Source organism: Limulus polyphemus, unplaced genomic scaffold (assembly GCF_000517525.1).
Source record: "Limulus polyphemus unplaced genomic scaffold, Limulus_polyphemus-2.1.2 Scaffold266, whole genome shotgun sequence".
NCBI lineage: Eukaryota > Metazoa > Arthropoda > Merostomata > Xiphosura > Limulidae > Limulus > Limulus polyphemus.
The window spans coordinates 237982-244494 of record NW_013665876.1 but is presented as its reverse complement, the minus strand read 5'-3'; the positions used below and the strand labels follow the sequence as shown (position 1 = coordinate 244494).

Sequence of the window (6513 nt, the reverse complement as noted above, 5' to 3'; positions counted from 1 at the left end):
TCTAGTTATACACTGCTAACTTAGGGACTGCTAGGGCAGATAACCCTCGTGCAGCTTTGCGCGAAATTCAAAACAAACAAACAATAGAATTAGATAAAAAACATGATAAAATTTACTTATGTGTACTATTTTTATACTATAAAACTCTATTTTTCTATATACATTATATATATGTGTAATTATATGTACATATATTAAATTTCTTCCTACACTTGATGTAGGAACGAGGAACTTAGTTATCACCAGTGTAAAACAGAATTATAGTGGTAATCTATATAACATCTTAACTATCGTATCATATATTTGTGGCTAATGTTTTTCCCAATGTCAGGGAGACATTTACAGTTGTTAAATGAGGATGGGGAGACAACTTAATTCTTATAAATTTAATTGCTGGTGGTTAAACTATAGAAGTGCAGCCGCTTCTCACGCTGTGGTTTTTAAATCTTACGTATGTTTGTCTTCTGTTCTCAAAGGTAAAACGCTGCTCAACAAGCAATCTTTCTTGTTTTTTGTTCTGTCTAGTGACGTCAATTAATGCCGTTTTCTGTTAATTCAAGTATATATATTTAATCATCTATTCATTAATTTCTTACGTTACTTTACATCAGTTTTATTTTACTCTATGAACAAATTGTGCATTTTTCGTGGTCATCGTTTTCTGCCGGACCAATTTTAAATTTCCCGCTTAATAGCAGGATCTAACTACATGTTCAATATTCCCTAACCAGAAAGACAATTTGACATATAAAATAGATGTTGGAGTTTAGTATACATATTATAACCTTTAAAATATTGAACAATCTTAATAATTATTTAAACAAAGAGATCAAGATTCAATATCTGACGTGACGTTACGATACCTCATCTTTTCCCCTTCTTTTGTTATAAAACTTGAATTAAGCTATACTAACTAGCCTTCTTATCATCACTATACCTCTTAAAGTTACTGATTACTATAAATAGCATAACTAGAATGTCACAGAGAGATTGCAGTGTTTTTGACTTTTGTAGTAACCGATCTAAAATTATACCAAACAATTCCTAGGCCTCGAATATGCATGTATATATACCAAAATCTTATTTCTATCTCAATTTGTTCTCCGGGTTTGATCTTTCTTTCAAAATCCCAATTTGCTCTCACTAACAAATGTAGCTGGCCATCACTGTGACCTTGACCTTTGACATACATTCATCAAAGTTAGTCAAATGGTTCTTGAGGACACTCGACCTTTGTACCACATTTGGTCAAAATCAGACAAAACTTTTAAAGTTATGTGGCTGGCCTTCATTGTGACCTTGAACTTTGCCCTACGTTCACCATAATTGTCCCTTGGTAGACGCTTAAACCCTTTTTAAGAATTTGATCAAAATCAGATGAAAACGTTTTAGTTACACTGTTCGCACACATATACACACAGAGGGTTGAAAAACAATAACCCTACCGTCGGGCGTGGTTACAATACTTGCATATCAACACTCTATTCATAAAGGTATGTAATATATATGTGTGTGTGTGTGTATGGGTGATATTTTTTGCCCAAATTATCGTGTCATAGGAACATTTTACATGTAGCTAACAGAACTATCGACTATTTATTGAGACTGGAACACGTCCGAAGCTCAGGAACAGAATAAGAACGTAAAAAACAACACGAATTTCGAAAACAAAGGTAAAAATGTTGAGTTAGCTGTAGTACTGGTAAAGGTTATTGGTGCGATAAATGTGTCTTCTACACTTCTGAAGTACAAAGACGCTGTCCCATGAAAGCAGCTTGCCATCTTCAAAATATTAACACTACCTAAATATCAAGATCAGTTCAATGAAACAAAATATGCTTTTATATGGTCTATTACCCACCCCAACCCTTCAAGCACCAAAGCGAATTTTGAATAAAAGCGAGTTATTTAATTTAAATAACATCTGCTGAGTTATCTGAAGGCCAAAGATTGATGGATTCAGAAGATTCCTCCAGGGTAATAGAATTGAGTAATGCTTTAGTAATTATTATAGTGGAAGCTGACACAAAATTTCGAGGGCCAAGTTCGGTTACAAGCAAATTTGCTTTACTTGAGCCACCTGGTAACTGAAAATCGGTGAAGTCCGCAAAATTATGTAGCATCAATACTGCAGTGATTTATCACCAGTCTTTTCCAACTAGTTTTTCTGTCTTATCAGCGTGGACCAAGACATCTTCGGTAATAGACCTTTCTCAAGTACTGTGTCATATCTTAACATTTTGATGATGTGTGTACTGCTTTGTTGCTTTTTGAGATCGTTTTGGGTTTCTACACATTGAATTAGCGCGCGTTAAATAGCTGAAAGTGGATAGAATGATTGACGACTTTGCGCAGCTGAAAGCCCTAAATGCGAATTCAACTAGAAGTAATTTATTTAATCCAAAAAAATTGCTGTAAATGATTACTGGTCAGAGGAGTACGGCCAATTCTAAAATTATATTTAAGGCCCAAATTTGATATATAAACCAATGAGAAAAAAAATAAGTGTTACAAGTAAGAAATGTCGGTTTGAATGAATCATAAAATATATTTGATGTTTCTGTTGGTATCGCATGTGAAAATGCTCTCGACAAATTGAACAGAAAATTGGTACCAAATAAGTCCTCCAGTGGATCAGCAGTACGTTTACGGACTTACATTGCTAAAATCCGAGTTTGCAATCAACTCATTGTGTAGATTTGCGCAAAAATCAAACAATTAAACAGTACTAAAGAATCACAGTACGCTTATCGTGTAGTTATATCATTAACCACGCGTCACATACCTTTACCAACAAGTTGTTGTTATTGTGTTTTGCGCAAACTACACAGTGGGCTATATGTGCTCTGTTCATCGCGGAGAACGGTTTATTTGGTTGTTTTGCTGTTAATTTTGCACAAAGATACTCGAGAGAGCTACCTGCACTGATCGTCCCTAATTTTGAAGTGATGGACTACAGGGAAGACAGTCTGTCAACACCACACAGCGCCAAAACTTGAGCTATTTTTTACCAACTAATAGTTGGATGACTCTCATATTATAACGTTTCCATGGCTGAAAGGTCGAACATTTTCGATGATGGGATTAGAGTCGAGCGCCCTAACCACCAGGTCGTACGGGGAATGGAACCCCAGATTTTTAGTTTGAAAGTCCTTAAACTTTCCCACTAGGCTAGTAGGCTAACACTGTGGAATCTGAATTTACCTGCTCTTTATCTTGTTCTTTTGGTATTTAATTGTAAACGCTTGTTTTCTATCAACATATAGTGTTTACTTAGTCGATAAAACTTTGTCGTGCCACTTTCTGATGCTTTGTTTAGGTCGAGAGGTTATTCATCTTTGAAAAACAATGATATGTTTATAAATATGATAAGTCAGTGAAAGCCTAGAACAAGTCCTATTCGGATAAAGCGTTAGCTGGACGTTTTGAAGGCTATTTCTTTCTGATTAAAATGTTTTACTCAGTTAAAACTGTTTGATATTTCAAATTGTTTCGAACACATACACTAACATGTATAACAAAAGAATATTAAGGTATTGTTGAGCCATTTTTAATTAGTTTATGTCAAAAGTTTTATTCAAGTTGATGTTGTCTTTCATACATAATGTTAAAAGTTTTATTCAAGTTGATGTTGTCTTTCATACATAATGTTAAAAGTTTTATTCAAGTTGATGTTGTCTTTCATGCATAATGTTAAAAGTTTTATTCAAGTTGATGTGTCTTTCATACATAATGTTAAAAGTTTTATTCAAATTGATGGTGTCCTTCGTATATAATGTTAAAAGTTTTATTCAAGTTGATGGTGTCTTTCATACATAATGTTAAAAGTTTTATTCAAATTGATGGTGTCCTTCGTACATAAAGTTAAAAGATTTATTCAAATTGATGGTGTCCTTCGTACATAATGTTAAAAGTTTTATTCAAGTTGATGGTGTCCTTCCTACATAATGTTAAAAGTTTTATTCAAGTTGATGGTGTTCTTCATACATAATGTATATATTAAATTTATGTTACTATATTTGTTTTAAAACTGGACAAAGAAATACGAAAGTAGCTATTTATTTTCATTATAGTAACTTAGAATAAAATTTCTTATCGGAGAAGGTTATATGTTTATTTGTTTTTAACCACAAACCTACACAATGAGGCATTGGTGATGCTTGTATATATATATTAGTTATTAACATCACGAGAAGAAAGTACCTATTACTTTGACCCCAAACGACAAGGAATGTCCACATATGAGTACAGAAAAATTAGCTCGAACATTTTAAAAATAATAATAATTATTTTTAATAAGACTTTGGGCTCGATACGAAAGTTCGTCAAGGCAACTAATATAAACCATACATAAAGCCTCGTTAAATATTTGTCTTGGAAAGTAATATTACTAAGCCGAAGTATAATTGTGTTAGCGTAACATTTATTTCATTTCAAACTTTATGAGTTGAAAACATATTGATTTCTCGTTAAGGTAATTAAGTTATTAACTGACAAAAAAAAAGAAACCGAACAGAACAGAATTAAATCAATGTTTAAAGATGATGTTTCTCAAAACAGATTAAAATTATAAATAATTTCTAGCACGTACTTTAGGGTTGATTTTTTCTGTTATGCTTCACCAATAATTCATATATCCTCTCCAAGTTAGTTTTACATAGTAAAAGCTCAACAACTTATAATTAAATATTTTTTTAAATTTCATTTGATAATTAAAATATTGACACTTATGACAATTTTTTAAAGTTCAGAACGGTTCAAAGAAGATATTGATAAATCCAATTAATTTCGTTCATGTAATCGTATATATTAATCCTTTAAGGCAATTATAACGATTCTAACAGTTTACCAGTTATTTATTTCTAATTTTTAATTTGTCTTTTCAGATAATCGAGAACGACGTTTATACGATGTGGGAAATTGGCAAGAGACTAATTCCACAGGTTAAATCGCTCTCGCATTTGGCCTTTAAATTTTATGTTAAACCTAAATTGAATATAACCTAGTTATTTCATGGTTTCAGTTACATTTGTGATGTTTCTTGTATCTATATAATTACAGAAATGATCCTGAATGATAAACTCCAAAACATTACGAAGTACCTCACTGTAATAAAAAATTTATAGCTTGATTAATGTTATCAAAAACACAAGATAATTTCAAACGAACCGGGAATTTGTGTCAAAATGTTGTATATTGCTTATTTATATATATCATTATGTTGTTTATTTCCACACTGTAGTGCTACGACCTATAAATAAATCACGCAGAAATATTAGATAATTCTCAAAATATTATTAAACAATATATTTAACCACAAGGCAACCATCTTGTCATTTTTGTAGTTTAAATAGTTATGCGCTATTAAAATGTTTACAACAGTTACTCGCCTGTTATAATAGTGTATTGGTTATGATTTATCACATTTTTCAGTAATATTTTCGAAATAAGCTGTTGGCTGCTTAAAATCGTGTATTTAGCTCAGGAAATCTTAACGAATTAAAATACAAATTAAAAGAGTTTCAAACTGAACGAAAACGTAAAGTTTCTTGAATGTCCTAAAACCTTTGCACTAATATTCCAATATTTGTAAAAGCAAGTATGGGATGACGTTAGTAGACTCTTAAAACGTGAAATTATGATTGTTGTCCAATATAAAGCTTGGATGTGAAGAGGACCAAGTTAGTTACTTTAAGAAATCATTTAACAAACTGGCCGGAACATTATAAAACTAGGCTGTGTAAGTGTGGGGTGTGTTTGATGCAAAATATGATTTTTATGATCAGAAGGTGACAATTTTCTACCCTATAAAAATGATTTTTTATTAGTATAAATATAATTCACAGTAAATTGATACCATCAGGAATTTTCCGCTAAAGTTTAGAACAATCTAAATACACACTAGATGATTTTCCATAATACTTATTTATTTGGACTAGTTTAAATATGTTAAAGTTATACTCGCTGATAAAAAAATGTACCTAACTTTTAAACTCTAGAGATATTTGTGTGCACATAAAATATCAAAGTAACCAAAGCTGCAGAAACGATTCGTGTATTTAGAAATGCAAAACAGAATGTGTGGAGCTTGTGAATTAAACAGCGTTTAAGACTTCTCTATTGAAGCTAATTACTGATTTACATAAATAGTTCTATTTACGATGCATGTCTAGTTTCTACTTATTAAATTTTCATATAAACAATGGTTATATATGCATTTACAAACACTGACGAAACAAACACAATTGCGATGTTTGCAAGAACTGACGTTATCCAAAATACAACCTTTGTTAATTACAGCGGTTTAAACAAAGAGAACAATGTTATGCTACAGTCGTTCTATCTATTATATTATAATGTTATTGACTTCGTCTTATTTACAACTGTGCTCGAATTCTTTGTTAGTTTGTTTTTCATTTTCGCCCAAAGCTACACGAGGGCTATCTGCGCTAGCCGTCCCTAACTTTGCAGTATAAGACTAGAGGGAAGGCAGCTAGTCATCACCACCCACCG

General features: G+C 31.9%; 1 protein-coding gene across 1 annotated transcript in view; it reads left to right on the top strand.

Moving 5' to 3' along the window:
- The window catches only part of LOC111085182, a 27383-nt gene extending 21407 nt beyond the window's left edge, over window positions 1-5976 (top strand). Inside the window, exon 4 of the mRNA XM_022382647.1 lies at window positions 4887-5976. The gene's annotated coding sequence lies outside the window, so the exon portion shown is untranslated. The remainder of the gene's footprint in view (window positions 1-4886) is intronic.
- The last annotated feature ends 537 nt before the right edge of the window (window positions 5977-6513 follow it).